This window comes from Muscardinus avellanarius (assembly GCF_963383645.1).
Source record: "Muscardinus avellanarius genome assembly, chromosome: 2".
Lineage (NCBI taxonomy): Eukaryota > Metazoa > Chordata > Mammalia > Rodentia > Gliridae > Muscardinus > Muscardinus avellanarius.
The window spans coordinates 143084657-143110827 of NC_137787.1; the positions used below are offsets into that span (position 1 = coordinate 143084657).

The window sequence follows — 26171 nt, forward strand, 5'->3', positions numbered from 1 at the left end:
AGCTTTGGAGGTTTTGTTGAGAAAGTTACTGCCTGTGCCAATATGTTGTAGTGTTGAACCTATGTTCTCCTCTACTAACTTCACAGTCTCAGGTCTAATTTCTAAGTCTTTGATCCATCTTGAGTTGATTCCTGTATTTGGTGAGATATAGGGGTTTAGATTCATCTTTTTACAAATGGTTAGCCAGTTCTCCCAGCACCACTTGTTGAAAAGGCTGTCCTTTCTCCAGCATATGTGTTTGGCCCCTTTGTCAAAGATTAATTGACTAAAGATGTGTGGGTTTGTTTCTGTATCTTCTATTCTAATCCACTGGTCAGTATATCTGTTTTTGTGCCAGTACCATGCTGTTTTTACTACTATTGCTCTATAGTATAGTTTGAAGTCTGGGATTGTAATGCCTCCTGCGTGTTTCTTGTTATTGAGAATTGCTTTGGCTATTCTAGGTCTTTTCTTTCTCCATATGAAATTCATGATTGATTTTTCTAGGTCTCTGAAGAATGTCACTGGTATTTTAATGGGAATTGCATTGAACCTATATATCAGTTTTGGCAGAATGGCCATTTTGATGATATTTATTCTGCCTATCCATGAGCACGGGAGATCTTTCCATCTTCCAAGGTCTTCTTCAATTTCTTTCTTTAATGTTTTATAGTTTTTGTTGTAGAGGTCTTTTACATCTTGGGTTAGGTTTATTCCTAGGTATTTTATTGGTTTTGAGGTTATAGTGAATGGAATTGTTGTTTTTATTTCTTTCATTGTGGATTCGTTGTTGGCATAAAGAAAAGCCACTGATTTCTTTAGGTTGATTTTGTAACCTGCGACTTTGCTGAATTTGTCAATCAGGTCCAGAAGTCTTTTGGTTGAGTTCTTTGGGTCTTCCAGATAAAGGATCATTTCATCTGCGAATAAGGATAATTTTAATTCCTCTCTTCCTATGTGAATTCCTTTGATTTCCTTCTCTTGTCTGATTGCTGCAGCAAGAGTCTCAAGGACTATATTGAAAAGGAGTGGTGATAGTGGGCATCCTTGTTTTGTTCCTGACTGTAGCGGAAATTCTTGCAGTTTTTCCCCATTCAATATAATGTTGGCTTTGGGTTTGTAGTATATTGCCTTGATGATATTGAAGTACTTTCCTTCTATCCCAATTTTTTGCAGTGTTTTTTAACATAAATGGGTGTTGGATTTTGTCGAATGCTTTTTCAGCATCTATTGCTATGATGATGTGGTTTTTGTTCTTGGTTCTATTTATGTGGTGAATAACATGTATTGATTTGCGTATGTTGAACCAGCCTTGTTTTTCTGGGAGGAAACTATACAGTGTATTTTTGCTGACAAAAAAGTTAATTTTCATAGGGTAAAGAAGATGAATGTATGATGTGATGTCAGGAATCATTATACTAAACTGATGATGACAAACGCTCTTTCTGGTTTAGCTTTTATTGAAAGGAAACTATTATTTTAATCCTTCCCCTTGAGGTGGGGTAGGAATGAGGAGGGTATTATGTCTCATTTTCAGGGTAATTTACCATAAAAAATATGTCACTTCCAGTGAGCCTGTTTGTGAGTTACCTCTAGGAGACTTGAAAGAACAGATTTATCAATTATAGTCATAACTAGTTGATTTTCTTTATGAAATAAGTCCCCTTGCAGGCTCTGCAGTTGAGCCCTCAGAGAGCTGTTGGGATCTCCTATCAGCTTTGTGATAGGCACTGAAAACATTCTTTCAATTTGGAAGATGAAAGTGACAGCAACATATTGAATGGAAGATGGGGAACTTATGTGTATGTTTTCTCTGGAGCAATAGGAAGACATGAAGTGATTATGGCAAATTACTGCACCATTAATGTAGCTAAAAACTTAAAACTATAAAACAAGTGTTCTGGTCAGCATTCTTATGGGGATAATCTAAAAGACTGACCATGTTGTACCTTAGACAAAATATTTTTTTATGGCTTTGGGTTCAGTCTATGTGAGGCTGGGGACCACAGATCTGAGGGCATAGGGCCAGAGGCAAGGAGAGGGAGAGCACATGGGCTGTACTCCATACATCACGGAGGCGATAAGCAAGAGAGCAAGCAGGGAGAGAGGGACAAAGCATAATTTCCAAGGCCGCACCCACAGGGATCCACCTGCAGTCACACCCTAGGGGTTTGGTGGGTTCCACCCAGGTAAACCCATTATGATAGATTTATCCACTTGTAACAATTTGAAGGTTGTAATGTTGGCATTACAACCTTCAAAACTTGATTATATCAACTTCAAACACCAATTTATAAGCTCCTTGAGAGGACATTCTACAGCTTACAATAACAAGGAGTAATAACCATAGTCTTTTGTTTCTCTCCCTCCACATTAAATAACAAACAAACAACAAATGAACCAAAGAACAAAAGCCTTCACTGACATGAGCAAGAATCTCTTAAGGAAGATGATGGCAAAAAAAGCTAACTTTGGGTAGCAAAATACTTACTAGGGCTACCAGAAAATATCTTTTTTGTGGTACTGGGGATTGAACCCAGGAGCATTTTACCTCCAAGCTATACCCCCAGTTCAATTTTATTTTTATTTCAAAACAGGGTCTCTCTAAGTGCTGAGGCTGGCCTCAAACCTGCCATCCTCCCATCTCAGGCTCCCAAGTACTGCAATCACAGGCATATGCACCATGACTGGCTAAGAATATATCTTTACAAAGCTCATTTAATTGTTGAAGCAAGCAAGGTTGAATGGAAACTTTGGGTTATTTTTATCTGTGATTAGCTGGTATAAAGTGCACATACCAGTGGGGCTAAGTGTTCCATACATGCACACAGCATGCACTGATCAAGTTCAAGACTCCTTCACCTCCTCCCCCTTCCCAACCTCTATTGACCACTCATTTCATTTCAGGTCCATTGAAAACTTTAAATTCTTAACACCAGAATATAAATGGTAGATTGATAGCTCCAGAATAATTTCCAGTGACCTCCTGTTTATAAATCACATTTTTTCACCGAGTTGAAAAACAGAACTTCACATGAGAAGGACTGAAACACAGAACTTTACAAGAGAAACACACAACTTCCATTCAAGAGACTGAGATGCAGGTACAAGGAGAGGTGACCAATGGAGTCGCCAAGTTGTTGGGGCTAGGGCAGCATCCCCCGGGAGCTTGTTAGAAACACAGAACCTGAAATACCAGCTAATTCATATGTTCATGAGGGTTTCAAAAACACTGCTCCAGGCTATCCATTGCAAAATTCTAGCCCAGTAATTCTGCTACCCCAGGCCTCAGTTTTTCTATCTATAGGCTGTGTGGAGTGATGTGAGTCACAAGACTCTTATTCCTGACCTTGAAGAGGCCCTAAAGTGGAGGTGACCCCCGGAGGGAGAAGGTTATGTCTGCGCCAGATATCTGACAAGTGCTTTGAAGAATACTACCAAATTCACATTATATAAAACTCAACATTCATACAAAACCATTCTATTGGTTGATGGAAGGCCATATCTGGAAAGAAGACATTTTTCCTGTGGTGTGCCATGCTGTGATCACAGAGGTCATGTGCCATCAGTTCTGGATAACAGGGAGCTAAATTCAAGAGAGAGGGAAAGAGGGTAATTGTGTACAAGCTCAAGCAGAGCAGCTGCAATAACCCAGTAAGGTGAGACCTGGTTAGGAGCAAGGTTAAAGGGACCAGAGCCCCCCAGTGATTATCTAAGCAATGATTTAATAAAGGTCATGTCAGGACTGCTTGGCATTTGAGGGGTATAAAAGTCCAAGAAGGAGAGAGTGTGTTTGGAATAATTTAAAGGAAATTTAAGCATGAGATGAAAATGGTACCCTCAATGCAGGATTTTCCAGAAGAGCTGACAGGAGGAAGACAGACCAACGGGATGTCTGACAGCTTGACTCATGAGGTGGACAAAGCTCTGGAGGCTACATGACCTCAGTCCTCTCTGCTCTGGGTGGAGTGGTGGGGGAGGAAATTGAGTGTTTTAGTTAATCATATCCTTACTCTCCCACCTCTTTGGGGATTATATGGCACATTCATCTTGTTTCTTCCTCCCCAGTGTCTTCATTGGATGTATCCCCACTTGCCCTGGCCTCCACATGTTAACTACCACTAAATATTTGCCTAGTCTTGGTGACTCGCAAGCAAACCTTTTTCCATTTACTTCTAGCCAAGTAGCTCCCAATTCTTGTCTATCTCACTTCACTCTCTAACTCTACCTCTTCAAAAATGTCTCAGTACAGATCACAGGTGCTGCCTGGAGCTGAATAACAGCTGTTCAGTTAAGCTGTTCCTTTGCAGTCCTATCTCCTGCCAAATTTTTACAAGAGCTACAGAAGTACAGAGAAACCAGAGATGACTGAAAACCTGGCACTCCACATGGTGAAAAACAGAAAAATGTCTGGATGAGTCAATGACAGTGCAATTAACTCTTGCACGATTTGGAAGCACTGGGACACTGTTGCTTCTGTTGGGACCTCTGAGAAAAACCATCCCTCAGGGACTCTTGGTGCCCACTTAGGATGGACACATTTCCCCTGTTGCTCCGTATTTTCTTAATCTAGAAAGAATTATTTTTAATCCCTTTAAATTTAGTTGTTGAGTTGCTTTGTGGACATGCTATTTAAGGGGTCTCTGACATTTTCATTGACAGGATGCTCTGGTATAGGAAAATCACCTCTCAGACAAGTTGGAAGGCTGGGTTCTGACTCATTCACTCAACATATTTGAGTGTCTGCTCTTCTTAAAAATCTGTTCCTTTCTCCTAAGCACCTAGAGATTACATGTCTCAGCTCCCTTCACAGATATCTATGATATCACAACTAAATTATCACCAATGGAATATGAGGAGAGATGATGTGTGACGAAATTTTACTCTGGACTCCTTCCTTCTTCTCCTTCTCCTTCCCCTCCTCCTGGGCCTGATCCTGGACCTGGGGCCACAGCTTCTATAGTACAAATGAACTAAACCTTGCTAACTCTGAACAGAAGTTGAATAATTTTCAGCAACATAGGATTCAATTAAGAAAAATATATGAATTAAATCAAGTGGGAGATGTTGATGAAACCTCAGTAGTTTTTGGCATGTCTATAAATTTATGCAAATGAGACTAAAGAGTTAAAGATGTTGACCATGGGGCAAGAAAGCACAGTATTAGTGTAATAATATACATCTTTGCACTGGTCCAAGTTGTCAGCAGCTCTCATTTTGTCCACAAAATAATACACAGGTATTTTTCAAAGAAGATTTTAAAAAACCCCACAAAGGATTGGTGAGTAATAGCTGAATTGATAGAGAACTAACTTAAACTTATCTGAAAAAAACACTTTGGAATTGTACATGAACCATCAAGAATGCTTATTCTTCATGTATTTACTGTACATGCATTTTGAACAGTCAAAAATCAAGCTCATGAAAAGCTTAGGGACTTGATTATTATTTCTGAGAGCTGAGACCAGACATGGGTAACCTTTCAACATTTCTAACCACAATCTATTTAAAGACAATCTGAAGAAGGAGTACTAATCCTGACTGTTGCCTGGAAGCTTTCTAATGTTACTTTCCAGTAAGATCAAGTGCTAGAATCAAAATTGGAAGAGCACTAAGAGACAGAAGAATGCCCTAGGGACAGCTGAGATGTCTTGGCTTAAGAAACATGGCATCTCCAAAACCCCGAGTGGCACAGAGAATAACCCTGTGTAGGAGAAGATGGACAGCCATGACTCTGAGTCTAAAGGTGAAGCTGGGCTCAATGTAAAAAACATTGGGGAACACATATCTTTTTTTGTTGAAAGAATATAGTAGAAGTCTGATTCTAAAGCCACTCCTCCCAAGTATTGCTATTTTTTTATTATTGCTATTAATTTAGGGTTTTATCTTACTGTTTGAACCTCTCTCTTGAAGGAATCCTCTTAAAACATGCTGAAATACCCATCTCCTAAATAATACACCCCAACTTCTGACTCCAGCTCCACTTGGCTCTTATCCACTGTCATTCTCTTCGTCATCAGACTCCGTGAAAGAGAAGCATGTGCTCCTAGCCCCCGCATCCTTACCTCCTCACCATTCTGCAGGCTTCTCACCCTCATCTCTTCATCAAAGCCTCTTGGGCTCAGGTTACCAAGGACTGTGAGCTGCAGACCCACTGGGCTTTCCAGGGCTCACTTCACTCAATCTTCTTGCAGCATCTCTGCACCCTGTCACCTTCGTTCCTTCTCCTATAATCAGAGCTGTTGGCTCAGCCCAGCCCCCTATTGTCTTTTGTGTACCTTTGGCAATTCTCTCCTTGCCCCCTCCACTGGTGTGTTCAATCCTTTGTAGAGTATTTATGGTTCTACTAATACTTAATCTGACTTAATAATGTAAGTCAGATTGTTATTGTTTCACTTAAAACCATCCTCTAGGGCTCACAAAGAAACTGTAATCTTCCTTGTTGGTCCACAGGGGTCTTGCTGATTGTGTACATGCTGTTTCTCTCTCACTTCATTTTCTTGTCCATCCCTTCCTGGGTACTGTGTTTCCACCAGTATAAATGACTCTTAGCTCCCTCTCTCCGGCCATTTTCCATGTCTGTGCCTTAGCATGGACATTTCCATCTGCCAGAAATGTCCTTCTCCCTTGGATTTACATGTCAAACACTCATCTTTTGAAATCCAGTCCAAATGCTCTTTTTGCTGTGCTGTCCTTCCTTGCCTGCATAGACAGAGGGGGTCTCCTGCACTGCTGTAGGTTGTATTTCAATGCTTGTACTTGCTGCACAGCATAGCGACTGCTGCTTACCTTTCTCCATTTTCAGCCTGAGAGCTAGTCATGGCAAGACTTACTCTTAGCTGTCTTCGTATCCCTGGTACAAAAACACTTACTGATACAGTAGACACTTACTGAGTGCTTATCACAAGAAAAAAAAAGGGAGACCAGGTCAAAGTTCTAGCAGAAGTGTTTATGTTGCTAACCCTTTGTTGGCAATTGTTTCTGCTTCTGGTCTGAGCAGATCTCTCTGGAATCATAGAAAATTCTCTTTACCCTAGTGTTTTAGCCAGCTTTTCAGCATGGTAACCAATATACCCAACAAGAACAATTTAGAGCCAGGTGTGGTGACTCAAGTTTGTAATCCCAGCATTTGGGAGGCTGAGACAGGAGGTTCCCGGTTCGTGGACAGCCTCAGCTGCTGTGAGGCCCTTTGCAACTCAGTGAGACTCTGTTTCAAAATACAGAATAAAAAATAGGGCTGGGGTGTAGCTCGGAGGTAGAATGCCCCTGGGTTCCATCCTCAGTACTGAAAAAAAAAAAAAAAAACAACTTAGAGGAAGAATGATTCATTTTGATCTGCAGAGTTTGAGCTCTCAGTTTATGGTTGGCTGGCAGCACTGCTTTTGGCCAGGCAAAGCAGAGTATTGTGGTGAAAGGGTGTGGCAGAGGAAAGCTGCTCAGCTCATTACAGCCAGGAAGTATGGGGGAAACAGACTCTTCCAGTGTACGCCCCAGTGACCTGCTTCCTTTAGTGAGGTCCCACCTCCTAGTCATCCATTCAGCCATCAGTGGATTAATCCTCTGATGATCCAACCACTCATGATCCAACCACTTCCCTCAAGTTCCACCACTTGACACAGGAGACAAGGAACACTCTAGATCTACCATAATACTTGGGAAGTATTTCCTGAGATATTCCAGCTGGTTAGTACCTTTCATCCTCATGTGCCCAAATGTCCTTTCCTATCGACCCCTCTCTTAGCCACTTCCCTCTTGCCCTGTATTGGTGCCTTTCTCACTCAACCCTGGTCATGTGTAAATACCCTGAAGAAAGAGATTGTGCCATATATATTTTTTTCAATCCTTCTCTTCCATGCCAAGCAAAGATCTTTGACAGGGAAGGCACTTTACTCCTGTCTAATGAAATGACTCAATTTTTTTTTAATTCAAGCAACCAAAGGAGCGATGAATTCCCAAGCTGGCTAGAGTGTTCTGCGGGTAGAGCACAGGCTGAAAGAGCATTGCCATCAGACAGACAGCTCATTCCAGAAATCAGCAACAGATTTATGCCTCTGCTTTGAAAAATCCCCTTCTACAATGAAGCTGCCTTAAAGAAATGTTCAATACTCACAGGAGAGTGCTGGGTGTATCCCTAACACTCCTTGCCTGGGGCTGGAAGAAGAGTTGCCTCCTCATTGAGCCTGTCTGAACTCTGACTGGACTTTGGGGCTAAACTCAGTGAAGCTTCCGAAAGACTGTTTTTAGGAGATGTCAAAGGAGAGAATGCAATTAAGTCTCGAGTATGGGAGACCCTGGGGGAAGATGTGATCTTGTTGACTCAGTTCCCTTGGCAGGAATATCATGGTTGAAGAGAGCTGCTCACCCAATCCTGGAAGCTTTCCTGTTTGAGCCTCTACTTAAATTAAGCAATACTGGAGAAGGAAAAGAGCCTGACTTGCTGAAAAAGATAAGTCTAATAGAACAAACTGTGCCTGTGGCACTGTGAATACCCTCAGCAGTCCCATCAGCCCAGACCATTTCCTGATTCTCATCCTCAGTCCTGGTCAAAGAAGGGGATCATTAAATATCAAATGCACCAGAAGCCAACATTTCCTTTTATTTTTATCACGAGGCCTCAGAGAATTCAACATTTCATTGTAATATGTGCACATCATGTACATTTGAAAAATTGTCTTCAGTCTTTGAAAACAGGTTTGCAGTTCCCAGCTCCTTTCTTGAGTGCTTACAGGAAGCAGCCAGCACCTAGCCACATGGGCTGATTTTGGGATCTAATCACGCTAGAGAGGCAGTGTAAGCACTGAGTTTCTCACAGTTTTCCTGGCACCATTACAGAAGGCCCAGTTAGATGACCTTTGGACTCGTAGGACTGGAAAATACTTATCAAAACATTTTGTCTGAGTGCATGGTCCCTCTGTGGGCCAGAGGGGTCATTCCTAATTTAAGGAAGTCCCTGACTGTATTAAATCTCATCAATGCACAGATGCTTTTCCTGCAAAGGCTAAAAGAGAGCAGCCTTTCAGTGTTTTGTTTCTTCATGGTAGAAAGAAAAGAAAGAATTTAAGATTGGTAAAAAAAAAAAAAAGTCCCTCTATCTTCATCTTATTCACGTGGTCCAGGAACTTAACAGAGCCCCACTGAGCTCCAGCATCAAAGAGGCCTGGGCTCCCCTCTCTCCTATGGGAGGCAGAGGCTAGCTGAGGGCCTTGATTCTGTATACGTGTGATGTTTGGCCCCGTGATGGGTGCTTTCTGTGCTCTCTCAGGTGCCAGTCTTTTTTCTTTTATATCCTGCTCTGGATCCCAGGAGATGATCATTAGAGGCCAGATTGGAGTGCTTTCTTGCCCTCTCACTGTAGGTTGGGTCCTGATCAAAGAAAAACCACCAACAAGAGATGGAAGAGAGGGAGGCCAGCAGGCCAAGTGTTTCCCGGGATCTCCTGTGTCGGTCACGGTGGGTCAAATGGACTTCTTGGCTGTCACATGGACCTCCCCTACCCCTACACTTTCACTGGCTTTCTCAAGGTTTTGGTGACTTCTTCCCTCTTCTGCTTCAGACCTTGGAGCGGTAACAGCTTCCTACCATTTGTAGCCTCAGGGTGGATCATTGTCCCTTGTTGGTGTCTCTGGCCACCCTTGGTAAAGAGATTTTTTTTATGGTCTGTGGATGGAACCCAGGGGCATTTGACCTCAGAGCTACACCCCCTGCCCTATTTTTTATTCTCTATTTTGAAACCAGGTCTCACTGAGTTGCAGAGGGCCTCACTAAGTAGCTGAGGCTGTCCGCGAACCACAATCCTCCGGTCTCAGCCTCCCAAATGCTGGGATTACAAGCGTGCACCACCATGCCAGCTAAAAGTCTCTTTTTTAAGCACTTCCCAAGTGTCCTCCTGAGTGTGCCATTTGTGTTTGGCCCAGACCCTGCCTGATATAGAAGGCATCTTGGACATATAGGGAAGGCCACTAAGTGTAGCCCATGGAAATTGGAAGATATAGGTACAAGAAAAGGCATTAAACAAATAGGGATTAGCCAGGTGAGACGGGATTTCAGGCAGCTGAACGTTGGAAATCTAACACTCCTGAGGCCAGGACATTATCTACCTATCTACCTTGCTTGTTGTTATAGGCACAGCTTCCACTGGGGCACCAGGAACATTGTAAACAATCATGTTTGCCCAATGAATGGAAGAATGAACAAAGGCAGAGAACTGAAGCGGCTGGAGTGTTCTGCAGAGTCCAGACCCCTGAGATGCTAGTAAGCCATGATAAAAGTTGAGGTGAAGAGGGAGGAAAACACTCCAAGTGCTGTGTGCAGGTGTGTTGTGTGTGTTGTGTGTGTGTGTGTGTGTGTGTGTGTGTGTGTGATTGTTTCTTGGGATAAAACCTAGGGGCATTTGGCCTCTGAGCTACATATCCAGTCCTATTTTATTTTTTATTTTGAAACCAGGTTTCACTGAGTTGCTGAGAGCCTCACTGCTTTGCTGAGGCTGCCAGTGAACTTGCAATCCTCCTATCTCAGCCTCTCCAGTATTAGGATTACAGGTGTGTACCACCATACCTGGCTCTGAACTTCACTATAATGTATAATTACAATGCACCAGTAAAAGTATATTTATAAAAGAGGGAGGGACACATTTAAAAGTATGTAGAAAAATATAAAGAACTCAAATGACTGGATGAGTCAAGGAAGACAACCAATATGTGACTGTCAACCTGTAAAGAAACTCGGGAGAGACAGCCTCTCGAGAATAAGGGAATATACTTAGTAACAGCAGCGAATTGCTTTTCAGGATATGCAAACTCTGAGTATCATAGGTATAACCAGAGGGTGGGCAATGGGAATCTTATAAAGATAAAGAGAAGTTCACCTACACTATTTTTTTTTTTTTTTTGTGGTACTGGGGGTGGAACCCAGAGGCTTTCTACCTCTGGGCTATTCTCCCAGACCTTTTTTATATTTTATTTGGAAACAGGGTCTCACTAAGTTGCTGAAAGCCTCACTAAGTAGCTGAGGCTGGCTTCAAACCCGTGTGATCCTCCTGTCTCAGCCTCCCAAGTGCGGGGATTACAAGCGTGCGCCACTATGCCCGGGTCACCTACACTATTTTCTGACTATGTTTTATTAGAGGTTGATATAAATGACTTCATTCACCTGGATGATCATTCTTAACAAGCAACTTTATTTTCCGATATTCTCTTTTGATCCGTTTGTAACCTTCAATCCTTCATTCATATTGACCATTGGGAATTCCTGTTGAGATTTTTAACTTGAATGAATTTTACCTCACATGTTAGATGTCTACTCAATCAAGTGCCCTGGGGCCACCTCAGTTAAAAAAGCAGACAGATGTCTTTGCTCTCAATCTCTCCTAAGCTCTGGAATAGCATGAGCTCACATCAGGGAGGCCACACCTGCCCCACCAGCACAGCTTTGCTTTCTGGGGGTACTAGCACATTTCTTTGGAAAGATGGGGTTTTGTCTAAAATCTGAGCACTTTATTTTATTTTTTGTGGTACCTGGGGATTGCACCCAGGAACATTCTACTTCTGAACTCTACCCCTAGCTCACTAAGTTTCAGAGGTCCTTGCTAAGTTGCTGAGGCTGGCTGCAAACCTGTGAGCACTTTAAACAATTTTTTCAGATTCTTTTCAGCATGAGCTTTCATCCTTTTTATCAGTGTTCATTGAGAGACTACTGTGTGCCAGGTAAGAATAGATTTGGCCATTAACCTTAGAGGGCTAATAGACAATTTCAGTATTCCTTCCAGTACAGAGTATTCCTGAAAGTATTGGTGGGGGAGTGTTTAAAATTAGGAGCCCAAAGCTTAACTTTATCAGAAGTGAGCTGTGTGGACTGAGACCCACGTGGTTGCAGAGAAGTGATCTGGCCTCAATTAAGCTGGGGAGGAGGGCAAGTTTTTCCACTTCCTGAGGTCAGCACAACAGCCAACATGAGGTTGCACCTCAGCAGAGCCTTAAAAGGATGATTAAAGTTTTCTGCCCTGCAGGGGGTGAGAGTGGATAGTGTGTGAAAGATGCAGGTGGGGAGACAGATGAGTGGCAGGAGAGGAGCCAGGTAGGAGTCAAATCACAACACATAGTTGATTGTTCTTTTCTATTAAGTAGGTGGCATTCTATTGCAAGAATAACACTTGATTTTAGTAAAAAAATGAAATGAGACATAAGAGCACATAAGGTGAAAAGTAAAAGTTCTTTCTTCATATCTTAGACCAAAACGATAAAGATATTTTCATATTTACTGTGCATATTCATACTTATATATTCTTTATTTTATAAGCAAAGGTATATTTTGCATACTTGTAAGCTGATTTTAAACAAAACATTGAAATCTGTCTAATTCCATTACATTTCCATCTGACCTCTTCTAATAATTATATATATATATATATATATATATATATATATATATATAGTACTAGGAATTGAACCTAGGGGTGTTCTATCTCCAAGCTACACACTCAGCCCTTTTTATTTTTTGTTTTGAAATAGTCTCACCAAGTTGCTGAGGCTGGCCTGAAACCTGTGGTCCTCCTGTCTCAGCCTCCTAAGTACTAGGATTACAGGCGTGTGCTGCCACACCTGGCACATTGTATTCTACATTAGGAAACATACTGCTCAATAAGCAAACCAGATGAGGGCTGGCTTATGTTTGTGGCTACAACAGTATAAACATTTTTGAATCGTAAGCAATGCTGAAATAAATCTCACATTCTTATGCAAGTGACTGCATGAGTCTGAGATAAGTTCTTAGAAGTGGAATTGACAGGTTCAAGGTGCGGAAGTAGTTTGATTTTGATGTTCATCACCAGTTTTCCTCCAAGAATTGCAACATTTTGTATTTATTCTAATAAATGTATGAGAGTGCCAGATACTAGGTTTTATTCAACTTGACAGCCTGGCTATTATACATAGTCCATAAGATTGGATATTGTTAGACTTTTAATAGTTGTCTGAAAGGTGGACTCTTACTGATTTACTTATTTTCTCTCTCAATTAATTTATTTTGGGATGAGTAAGTTCCATTTCCTAGATAGAAATTGCAAATTCCAGTTAAAATAAATGATGCACGCTTGTAATCCCTGCGCTTGGGAGGCGGAGACAGGAGGATCACACAGGTTCGAAGCCAGCCGTGCTGGCTTAGGAGACCCTGTTTCCAAATAAAAATATAAAAAATAGGTCTGGGAGTGTATCCCAGAGGTAGAAGGGTTTCCACGAACCCTGTACCACCCAAAAAAAAAGGGGGGGGGGGAGGAGAAGAAAATAATTACTACCCATACTATCTTCTAGGTAGTAATCAATTTTATTCCCTTTAAAAACTTCCTCCAGGACATTTCTATACTTTCTGAAATGTTTTTCAACTTAAGTATGTGGCTCTTTTAAGTTAATTTATCTATTAATCTCCCTCCTCGCCCATCCTGCTGCTTCTATTGGTTATTATTTCCTAACTGGAGAAAAATCTGATTTCTGCTTATGCTATAGTTAGGGAGGCAAAAAATAAGCAAGTAAAAAAGAAACCAATGTAATTCAGGTTGAAAGCAATGTTATGGAAATAAAATAAAGACAGGATTAGAGAGTGTGTATATTGTAGGTGGTGTGTGTATTTAGGTGATGTGAGGCCTTCTCTTCAAGGTGAGGTTTGAGCAGCCCCTGAATGAGAAGGCTCAAGACCCATGAAGAAGGGGGATGGGCCAGAGGGGTGAGCCAGGCAGAGGAGTGTACACAGGCCCCAGGGTGGGAAGGAGCTTGGCAAGAGGACAGCCAGGCAGGGGCCTGGTGAGCAAGGGAGCAGAAGGAGAGGGCAGGGTTGTGCAGGCCTGTCATCATCACAAGTGTTTGAATTGGCTGGTACAAGGGAAGGTCATTGGAAAAGTGTTACTCTAGAGTGTGATATGATCTGACTCTCATTTTTTAAAGATTCTTCTGGGGTACAAGTATTATGCTGGCTGCTTCCTGCTTTCTCCAGTCCACTCAGGCTCAGGATCCTTATCCTTGTGTGAAAAATAGTTTTATATTTTACCACTTGGAATCCTAAAGCTACCAACCAAAACAAGTAAGGATAAAAACACAGAGGTGGTGTTCATCTCTCCTTAGAGTCCAGTTGCATCAAGGAGAGTTTAATTATATGAAGTCACTGAGTATTAGAGGAAGTATTATGAATAGATCTGCAAAAAGCTTAGATGTCGCCAGGCGTGGTGGCACACACTTATAATCCCCGCACTTGGGAGGCTGAGACAGGAGGATCGCAAAGGTTCGAAGCCAGCCTCAGCTACTTAGTGAGGCTCTCAGCAACTTAGTGAGACCCTGTTTCCAAATAAAATATAAAATAGGTCTGGGAGTGGAGCCCAGAGTTAGAAAGCCTCTGGGTTCCACCCCCAGTACCACCAAAAAAAAAAAAAAAAAAAAAAGAAAAAAAAAAGAAAAAAAAAAGAGAAAAACTTAGATGTCACTAGAAATAGCCATGGTTGTTTAGAACATGTCCACAGATGGTTCTGGGCTACTTACCCCTGAGCTGCTCCATCAACTGTCCAGAGATGTCTGCAATGCGCCATTCCTCTGAAGGTTTAAAAGAAAAGCAATTTCAAACAAATCCTTCTTTTTCTCCTCTCTTTGCAATTTTTGCTAAAGTTCTCCTTGTTTAAAAACATTGCCAATAAAAGTCATGTTGAGTGTGAATAATAAGTAGAGATACAGTCTCTCTGAGGCTGCCAAATTATGTTCTTCACAGACCCGTGAACATTTCCCCGGTTCTTTGTTGGCAGATGCAGATTTATTTCCAGGAGGACTTTCGGCTACTTCTCCATGTATTCTCTGCACATTTGGCTGATGGGTATCAAGTTAATTGCTGGCTAATTCTGTAATAGATGCATCCCAGGTGTTCCCTCAGTCTCCTGAAGCTTGCACTCTGTTATCTTTTGCAGTTGGACCTCTTCTTATATCTTTGCCGACTTGCATAATGCATCAGTGTCTAATCTCTCAGAGAGCACTGCCCTTCTCCCTGCTGTAAACTCTGGGTTAAAAAAAAATCTTTGCTGACTACACTGAGTTCAGTTTAGGAATTTTGATTAACAGCAAGTCTTTTAATCAAGTCTTTTATAACTTAAGTCTGAGACTACACAAATGAATAGCCCAATCACACAGCACAAACACAGAGTTTGTGACCAAGAGGAAAGGGAAGAGGAGCGGGAAGTAGATGCACAGGGCTAAGCTCTGACTCTGCTCTCTTGTCGGGTTTCATGCACTGTGCCCTCCACAACAGCAGGAGGTGGACCTGCAGGGCTAAGGTGAGGACACATGCCTTCCATGTTGTGTTCACTCCAGAAGTCCAGAAGCTTGGAATTCAACATTCAATATTCCTCAGATAATGCACTTTTTTGCATCATGGATGGAATGTTTCTTTCCTCTCCTCTCCTCTCCTCTCCTCCTCCCAACAAAAACAATAACTTCTCCTCCTCCTTTTGCCACCTTTTGAAGCCATGGCATTTACCAATAATCTCTTGGTAACCTCTTTTCAAATATTTTCCTGCAAAGAACACCCACCCTCAAGCATCCTATTTAAAACTGCATCAGTCCTAGCTGTGGTGGCACACAACTGTAATCCACTAGGTGAGAGGCTCAGGCAGGAGGAGTGCAGGTTTGAGGCCAGCCTCAGCAACTTAGTGAGACCCTCAGGAACTTAGCAAGGCCCTGTTTCAAAATAGAAAATAAAAGGGATGGAGGTTTAGATCAGTGCCCTTGGGTTCAATCCCCAATTAAAAAATACCTCACTCTTCTTTCCATTTTCTTAGCATTGTGACCCTGTAAGATACGGTGCCACTTATGTTCACAGTACCTTCCCTCTGTTGGAATGTCAGCCTCTAGCCTCCAAGGATGTTTGTTTTGTTCACTCACAACTTATCTCTGTGTGCTTACTTAGAACAGTGCCTAGCACATAACAGATACTTAATAAGTATGTGTTGAATGATGTTTCACAAAAAGAATGAGCCATAACTATTTGCTGTCAAGATTATTTCTTATTTTGAACATTATTTAATTCAGCACTTCAGCCAGTCTTCACTTGTAAACAGGTTTAGGAATATATATATATATATATATATATATATATATATATTATATTTTATATATTTCTATATATATTCAGTTTAAATGTTTTCCTTAACAGCCATATACATATTAGTCTTATTCCTAGACTACTAAAAGCCATAAACTAGCTATTACCTGCTTGATAGACAGATTGGTCTAAGGTAGCTCGTTCTCCCTAATACTGTGGTCTCTTGACACCTTTTCATTATATGCCACTTTCTACTTCATTTTCACGTGACCACCTCTTCTCTCTTTGGATTTTGCTTAGAACTAGGACACTTAGGAGATAGCAATTAAGTACTTGGTGACTGACTGTAAAATGTCATAGGAAGTTTCATCTTAAAAAGACTTTTTTTAATGTTGCACAGGTGCCTGCTACAAACGTTGCTTCTGTCCTCTATCCTCTCTATACAAGCCTGTCAGTTGTCCTTCCTATGACTCGAATCTGACTGTCTCATGTGCATATCAAAAATGTTCCCTAGTCCTCAGTGTCTCTATAACACATCATATATCGTGGGCATCATATTCAAAGCATTCTTCAATTGCCTCGAGTTGCCAAGTTACCTTCATAGCCTTGTGTCTTATTTCAGGTTCTTGGAAAACCAGGAGAATCCTTGATATTCTCCCTGTACTTTGGACATTTCTAGTTCTATAACTTGGCTTGTGCTGATTCTTCAGACTAGGAATGCTCTGTAGCCTGAAACCTATCATAATGCACACTATGGTGGGCTGTAGGAACATGAAAGAAAGAAAAGTACTTCTAGTATTGAAAGGTTCAAGGAAGACTTTCCAGAGAGGATTTTAAGATGAGTCTTGAGGGCTACATAGAAGATGGACAGGTGAATAAAGACATGGTTGATTTTCCAGGTGGAGAGAATAAATCCCAGAGGATGGAGCTGCATGACGTCCATGGGAGGGCGCAAGCTATTTGGTCATATTGGAATATTCAGGTAAGATAGAGAAAGTTAAGAAGAAACACTAAGGAGATAGGTTAGAGAAAAGCCAAGGGCTTGAATTGTATCCTGTGGGCAAGAGGAAAGTAATGCCCTGGTTTGTCTTTGCTTCCTATGGGAGAAGCCAGAAAACATCTGAAGGAGGACACATTGAGGGTAGATGGGTGACGGTAGGCTAGTTTTACTGCTGAGGCAGGGACAGTAACAGCAGAGATAAGGAAGAGGTAGGTAGTTTTGAGAAATAATTGGGTTATTAAATTGGCAGTGCCTGGGGACCAGGAAGTCTGGGGTGGAGGTGAAGGAGAGAGAGGAAGACAGTGAGAGGCTCGGGTTTGTGCCTAGAGAGCTAGAAGAGGGGGTATAGCCATTGGTAGAGCTGGATGGATTCACACGAGAGGTTTGAAGTAAGAAATATAAAAGTGACACCTTCAGAGGTGCCTACATTGAGCTTGAAGAAGTTACCTGAGTGTCACCTGAGAGATATCTGAGTATTAGGTATATTTAGAAAGCGAAACAAACCAAAAAACAACAATAACAACAACAAATGTGGGTTGATATAGGATGTGTGTTAGCAGCACCATTTGCAGGGTGGGAGAAGTGAGAATAAGCAAGGGAGAAAGAACATGGGTGATGATACAGTGACTGATGAGTCTCCATGTGGAGTGAGATGTCCTTCCAGAAATAAAGGAAAGGTCTGCCTGCTCACATAGGAGATCCAACTCATGCCCAAGTTGTGGCATCATACATTTAAGTCAGTAAAAGATAAGGAATAATAGCAAATAATAAACTATGTGCTAATCAATGTGCTAAGCATTTTATAATACTTTTACAGTAATTTATTTAATACCCGTCTCTATGAGAAAGATGTATTTTCCACCTTACACAGGTGACAGAGGTTAAATGATGTATGAACGTTCATGCAGATGATGAATAGCAAGACCAGAACTACCAACTAGCTCTTTCTGGCCCCACATTTGGAGCATTTAATAACCACACCAGAATGTCCAGTGGAACTGAGCTTTGGGGTTTCAGGCATCATTTAGCTCAAATGCAAAATTACTCAGCCAGAGGACAAGTACATCTCTTTTTGGACTTTGGATTGCTTGCATGTAAAAAAAGTGGGTGGCTACACTGGGGGATGGGTGGGCAGGGTGTTTATCTATGACGTTCTCACAGCTCTGGCATTAGATGATTCTAATCTACAGCAAATATGCCCAAAGAGAACTTGCACTTGAAATTATAAAACATTAACACTGCAAGATCCTGGGCAGTGTTTATGTTTCTTTGGATTGTATGTGACAAACTTATTTGCTATTGTTTTTAATTTAGTCTGAGAGTCTAGGATTGTCAACTAATATTTTGTTCTCAGCTACGTTTTATCTTTCACAGTGCTTGGGAGGAGATATGCTATTACATTTCTTATTTTCAACAAACTTCCTATTTTTTTGTCCCAGTTTTTGTCGTTTTCATGATCACAGGAACTGGAGGACACCCTTTCTTGACCCCTGGCAGACCACAATTGCCTCTCAATCAGCATTGCCAAATGGATTGCTGAAAGCTATTTAGTCTGATTGGAACATGGGGCTCTACCTGCCTGCAGAGGCCTCCTTGCCAGATTCTTCCTAGTTCTAGCACACTTCCTGCTTGGATATGGGCTTTGAAACCCAAAGTCTCTTCACTGTGATCTCAGCACCTCTCACTTCTGTGAAGTTGGAATCTATTCTCAGAAAGAAACACTCTCCAGTGAGCTTAGGAATTTCCAACTACTGCAGTTGTTTTCTCTTGGAACAGAAATACACTTTTCAATGTGAGGGACTATGTGATTTTTTTCTTCTCTGAATGAATGTATAGTTAGTTTTGTTTAAAGTTTTACTCTTGGGAAACAGTTGTGTACCAATATTTATGTAAAAGTGAAATGCGATGTGTCAGAAAATCTAGAGGGTCACTTAAGAATGTATTTTTGAGTAAGTTACATTAAAATCTTCCAGGAGCTTAATATCTGTCTTATTAAGTAGGGTGCACAAACATTTTATATCTTCTTTGATATATAAACTATGACTTTCACCAGCAATATTTATAGTTGTGTGGAGCTAACACATCAAAGATTAATCTTAAAGGGTGCTGCCAGAAATTAAAGCTCAACTGAGCACAAATCCGGTGCTCTGAGAAAGGTTGTTATCTAAAGTGTAAGATTTCCAGGTATGCAGCATTTTGTCTTCTACTACCAAAATAATCTGAGAATTTTCTGTTTTGCTTAAAATGAGACACTACTTATTTACCTTCTACTTAGCACTTAAGTTACCTACCTCTAATTATTTCTCATCGATAGGCAAGAGAAAACTTTTAGCAACAATCATGAACATTGAATTCACATACATTTCCTCAATTTGCAATTTCTGTGGTTCCTGTGAACCATGGGGATTTTAAATGACTGGACCATGGCCCCTGCTGTATAGTGGACATCACAGGTGAGTGACAGGGTCCAAGGCATCCTAATAAGTATTGTAAATGGGATGTTGTGAAAATACTGGAGTGTAAGAGATTAATGCTTCTAGAACACAAAAGACTTCTCTGCACCAAGTGTTTTCTTCCAGAAACTTCCTTAGATAACATTCTTGGTCTCTCTCTCTGCATCATGTGAGGAGGGATCTAGTAGACTGGTGAATTTGGAAGATGGAACTCATTTTATTGATCAGTTACTTAGAATGTTCTACACAGGTCTACTCTCTGTAGTGTGCTAAGTCTAGTGGTAGAGGTACTTACCCTCACCAGCAAAAGTCTATGTCTCTGTCTGCCTGGGCATGCATGGGAAGCTTAACTCTGTGCTTCCTATCAGCAGGCCTCTTTGACTTTCATGTTTAAGCCTTGCTCTTAAAGACAATAAAGCCTTAGTCAAGTCTTGATCTGCTTCTCTGTCTACCTCTTGCCATCTCCTAAACTCAGGTGAGCTGGGGAGGAGAGGAGACGTTTACATGACCTTCTAAAACCCAGGTGGAGGTCATTCCAGAGAGAGGAAACTGTGTTTTCAGAGATCAGGGTGAAGGTTATAAAAATGCATAAAAACTTTTGTCTTGAAACAAGTATATTTTAGCTTTAGGGAGCTTGCTAAGTCACTTCTCATTTTATTGATCAGTTACTTAGAATGTTCTACACAGTATTCATCAGCTTTTTAACTGATGCAACACTGTTTAACCGACAACTCCAAAATTCCATTTACTCCTGGCAGTAAATATTTATTTATCATTTGTAAGTCTGAGGGTTGCCGTGGCTCTGCTGGGCTTTGCAAAGCTTTCGTGCCTTCTGCCTCTGAAGCGAGTTATTCTTGCAGATGGCAGGAAGACAAAAGGGGTAAAGGGAAAGTCATAATACTCCTTACAGTCTTTGCTCAGAATTGGTATACAGCCATCATAATCTACTTGTGGTTGAAATGACTCACAGGTCCAAGCTTCAAATCAGTGGTCAGAGAAGCAGTGGATCATGATCTTCACTGGATCATGACACGGGTGGGGACAGAAGGAGGGATGGTGATACAATCTTGCATGTATCCTTTGGCTCCCCATTTTTTTTTTTTCGATACTGCGGATGGAACCCAGGGGCATTCTACCTCTGAGCTACACCCCCAACCCTATTTTTTAGTTTTTATTTTTAATTTTTGAAACAGGGTCTCACTGAGTTGCGAAGTGCCTTGCTAAGTAGCTGAGGCTGTCTGGGAACCTCTATCCTCTAGTCTCCACCTCCCGAATGCTGGGATTACAAGCGTGCGCCAGCGTGCCCTGCTTCTTTGGCTCTCTTTTTGCTGCGTGTACATCGAATCTTTAACTACTGTTCTTGGTATTTACATTCTTCATCTTATTTATCCCATCTATGGTAGGGCTCTGAAGAAATTTTTTTACTTCTTTGATTTACTCGCATGCCATAAAACATCATTAAAAACCCTGCTAGGTGACTATTACCATCTAAACTACTCATGTAAGTTATTTTAATATCCTATTCATAGCACCCTGGGGGAGCCAGTGAAGTTGAGCACATTCTTTACTATCAGAAGTATTTTATTTATTAATCCTTTTGGGGGTGGTGGGGAATTAACTCAGGGGTACTTGACAACCTCGACAACTGAACTACACCCCCAGCCCCCCTTTTTTTTTTTCGGCACTGGGCATTCTAACTCTGAGCTACACTTCAGCCCTATTTTTTGTTATTTATTTTGAAACTGGGTCTCACTGAGTTGCAAAGGGTCTCACTAAGTAGCTGAGGCTGTCCTTGAACTGCAGTCTTCCTGTCACAGCCTCCCAAATGCTGGGATTACAAGCATGCACCACCATGCCCATCTCCCCAGCCCTTTTTATATACTTATTTTTAAATTTTTTATTTTGAGATAGGGTCTCTTTAAGTTGCTGAGGCTGGCCTCATACTTGTGATCCCCCGCTTCAGCCTCCCAAGTACTGGAACTATAGGCATGTACCACTGTACCTCGATATTTATTAATCTTAAACAGTCTAGGCTCTGAATTACTGTTAGTTGTTTTTGTGTAATGGACAGACTATGGCTGTCTTCTTGATTCCTGCCTCCTGGTATTTCTGCCCTTGTGTATTAGTCAGCTTTTCATCACTGTGATAAGATACCCAAGAAAACTTATAGTAAGGAAAGGTTTATTAAAGCTCACAGTGTTGGAGATTTCAGTCCATGACTGGTTGGCCCTGTGCCTTTGGGCCTGTGGTGAGGCAGTGTATCATGGCAGGAGTGGGTAGTAGAAGAAATTGTTCACCTCCTGACAGTCAAGAAACAAAAAAGAGAGACCAGAAAAATCTGGGGTTCCAATATTTCCTTCAAGGTCATAGACCAATGTCCTAACTTCCTCCCACTAGGCCTTGAATTTTAAGTTCTACCACCTCCCAATAGTGCCATAGGCTGGTGACCAAGTCTTCAGCATTGAGCCTCTGGGGACACTTATCCAAACCATAGCACCTTGTGATCCCCTCCTCTTGAGTGTGGACAGAGCTGGTGGCTTGCTTCTAATCTGTATAATGTTATAAGGGAGAGATTACATGTGATTAGGCTAGACTATAAACCTTGTATTGCAAGGAGACTCTCCTCTGCTGACTTTGAAGAAGGAAGCAGTCATGTTGGGAGGGTTCTGCATGGCAAGGACATGAATCAGCAAGACACACCGAGGTCCTCAATCTAGCAGCACATAAGGAACTGGATACGGCTAGCCAATCCAGTGGCTTGGCAATGGGTCCTTCCCTTGTCAGTCCTCAGGTGAGGCTGTAACCCTGACTGACACTTTTGTTGAAACCTTATGATGTTATCAAGCAGAGGGACAAGTCGACCCTTTCCATACTCTTAACCCAAAGAAACTATAATAATATTAATGGGCTTTGCTGTACACTGCTTTACTAATTTCTTTACTAATTTCTCTCACCTGACTGTTATGGTTAGATGTAGAATGTTCCCTGAAGAGCTCTTGTATTGAGGTTCAGAGTTGATGGAACTGAGTCATAGGTGTGATCTCAGTGTATAAATCCATTGTGATGGGTTTACTGGGTGGTAACCCAGGCAGGTGGGGTGTGGCTGGAGAAGCTGGGTCCCAGGGGGTGTGGCCTTAGGGACTGTGCTTTTGTCTTTGGGTCCCCTTGCTTGTTTCCAGCCTCCACAATGTGAGAGCAGAATCTTTGTTCTCTCTCTCTTTTTCCTGCTGCCATGACATGAGCCCCATAGGTCTAACCCAGGCTTGACATGGACTGAAAATCTGAGATCTCCAGAAAACTGAGCACATAAATCTTCCCTCCTCTAAGTTGTGTGGTCAGCCATTCTGGATCAGAGCAGTGAGAATGGTGAGAATGTTGACCAAGACACTGCCATTTCTAGTACATAGTTTCTTTTTGATCAGTTGGTTACTTTATCACAACTGGCTTAGTTTATGTGCTAACACCAAAGATTTTGGGTGGTAAGCAAATTTGCTTAAGTTATTTTATTTCCTATTTATGTTTGTGTATTTCTATAGAACTAAAATGCATGTTTATTTATTAAGTAATTATTAAACTTCTATAATGTGTTTGTATGATGGAATACACAGAAAGAAATGGTCCCTGCCTTCAGGAAGCATATGTTTTGTTGGAAAAGCCAGTGAACTACAATGTAATAGTTTTAAAATTACACATGTGAGTAACTATATGGAGAAAGTTAACAGACCACAGTGGTCTAGAATAACCACAGGATGCTTGCTAGCAAATACGTTTGGTGAGTTAAGCTTATAGTTAAAGGTGAGAAGGGGGCAAATAAACTGATAATTTCCACAAGTTTATAACTAGTATTTTTGGTGCAAAATTGTGTTTGTATGTGTGCATGTGGAGATAATATATATAAAATTTATAATATGAATTGGGTTAATAATTGAATTCAAAGAAAATATCCTTGGAGTTCAGAAGATTGATAGAAAATATGAGAAACAAAAGTGTATGTATTTTAAATATAATATCATGGCAAATTGCATAAGAATGGCATAGTGGAATACTATGTTAGCAATTTCTTAGGATAAAGAAAAAAATTATAGAGTTAGATATTATGTTTCATCTGGCAAATACTGACCAAGTACATCAGATTTACAAGAACAGAGTCAGGAGGTTTCTGGTACCATTGTATATATTCATATTCTTCTGGCATCTCTACTATTTTTTCTGCAGTTTTTCTGCAGGCTGTTATTAAGCTATAGATGCCTCATTCCACTGTGAATCTAAATCTTTTGCTTTTGTCACTTCTGCAACATACTGCAATTAGAACAGGGGCCCCTATGCCAAGTGTGTGCCAAAAAGGAAATAGTTTGCTCTTATTTTGGCTTGAGCTCTTTTCTTCTTAATTACTTTCCAGTGTATTTGTCTCTTAGGCATTTCTCTTAATGGCAACAATCTTTCTCTCCAAAGTATGTTTGGATCTGCAAGTACATCTGACTTAAGAGACTGCTGCCACCTTAAATGTAAATATATACTTTGAGAACATTAATAATTGCTTGGAAAAATAATGGAGATTTTTGGGTATGAATTTGTGTGTGTGGTGTGTGTGTGTGTGTGTGTGTGTGTGTGTGTGTGTGTGTGTGTTGAGAGAGAAGGAGAGAGGACCCAAACAGACAGAACAATTAGAAGGGAGTTAGAAGGACAAAGCATAAGAGAAGAAAAGAAAGTAAAATATCTTCTTTTCTGGGTGCTGAGAGACCAATTCCAGGTCCTGGTGACAAGAGAATTAGAATCAGAAACAAACAAATCTGTTCTGGACTAGACTCTAGGCAAGCAGCTAGACACTTGGAGTAGAGTTTTAATGTGCAACAGAAGAGAAGGATTACTTGCGTACTGGTCCCCAGAAAGACTCATTTTTCCAGTGTTGGGCTTGCAAATGCAAATCAATGATAGAAACAAAACACTTGAGAGTTACTTAGCAAGGCAAACCCTTTTTACTTCTGCAGAAGGGTGTGCAATTGACAGAAAATCTGCCAAACAAGCACACTGAGTGGAAAGTACACTCTGGTTTTTATCCCTGGCAGGATCCTGCCCCGTGCCTTGATTGGTGAGAGCTTGAGCTCATAACTTGGCACAATTATTTTCTAAGATGGATGGAATTATGAAACAAAGTTTGATAATGAAACAAAGTTTAAAGTACAGCTCTGCAGTGATTGGCTTATTTCTAGGACAGTGGGAGTTCTGAAACAAAGTTTAAGATTCCGGAAGATTCCAGTCAATCAAAGGTCATGTGAACTAAAATGGTTGTGGTCAGACCACCTGCTTGACAGAAAAGATTTATATATATTGTACTAGTACTGGAAATGTTTGAGTTAGATTGGGGTTTAAGTGAGTGGTAAAGAGGGGCATTGGGAATGGAGAAGAATAAAAGCCTTCATATACTAAAGGATGTTAATGCAGTTAAGAAGTGATTGTATCTGTAAATCCCCTGTGACTGTAGAAGAAATGAAAACTCATTCTGATATCCTACTTGGGTTTTGGCAAAAAAAAAAAAAAAAAAAAAAAAAAAAAAAAAAAAAGCTGACCATCTCCAGCTTTGGGAGGAATCTATTAATCATGCTGTTCTTTCTTTCTCCTCCCTATTCCTTACTACAGATGTGTTGCTCGCAGCCCTCTTTATGGAACGTTTTCAATAATCTTTAAAAATCTCTCATTTGCTTTTTGACACACTTCTAAACTTTGGAACATTTTCCCCCTTTAACTCATTGTGTCACTGGAGATTTAAAAGTAGGCATATGCTAGATATCATCATTAAATTAAACTTAGTTCAACCACAATAAATTAAATGCTCTTATACTATTTTTGTGCTAAGTGTATGGCCAAAGTGATAAGAGAGCTGCCCTGTAGCTTCAGAGCTTGCTGTCCAGCAGTTATACACAAGTGGGTACTGCTTAGTAATGTGCGTGCTCAGCACCAGGCATTGCTCTTGTTACTCTTAACTGTAGAGATGACTAGGAGCTCATTGAGTGGCAGGAGATGAAAACAGAGAAGTGCCTGGGATCAGCTTGCCAGGGTAAAGGAATGCCTTGTGTTGAAGGTACCATAGGAGCAAAGAGCATGATCCATTGAAATAAACAATGGAAGGTTATGACTGCAAAACAAAGGGAAAATTTAGGGGAGTAGTGAGGTCAAAATATAGAAAGGAGAGAGGAGCCAGCCCTTAGAAACTTGGTATAGGTGGCTGGGGCTGTTAAAGGGTTGAGACCAGAACTTTTATGATCTAGTTTTTGTTCTAAAGATAAAATTTTATTAGTTGTGCTGTGGAAATATTTGAAATCAGGTTAGGTAGAGGAAGGAGACAAGTTAGTAAACTACTGCAATTGTTTGTGGGTGTTCTGGGGATTGACTAGTGTGGTCAGATACTTAAGGATCAAGAAGAAGAGGGTCTAGTCAGTAGTTAATAGGAGTGAGAAAGAAAGGAGGCTCTATGATAATGGAGAAGGAAAAGATTTTTGGGGTAGTTGAAGAGTTCAGTTTTGGACTGGTGTTTGAGGGCTCTAGGGTACTTAGAGTCAACCTGAAGTCAGCCTCATCTACCATAAATGAGATAAAAATAAATAAGATCACTTATCACTTGGGGCATAATAAAGAATGAGAAGAAGAATTTTGTGGAACACTAACAATTGAAAAAT

At 40.9% G+C, this 26171-nt stretch overlaps 1 pseudogene across 1 annotated transcript in view; it reads right to left on the bottom strand.

Moving 5' to 3' along the window:
- LOC308279860 (glyceraldehyde-3-phosphate dehydrogenase-like) overlaps window positions 1-6077 on the bottom strand; it is a 146812-nt pseudogene extending 140735 nt beyond the window's left edge. The window contains exon 1 of the transcript in view: window positions 5920-6077. The product of the transcript in view is annotated as a glyceraldehyde-3-phosphate dehydrogenase-like (transcript). The remainder of the gene's footprint in view (window positions 1-5919) is intronic.
- Window positions 6078-26171: the final 20094 nt, after the last annotated feature.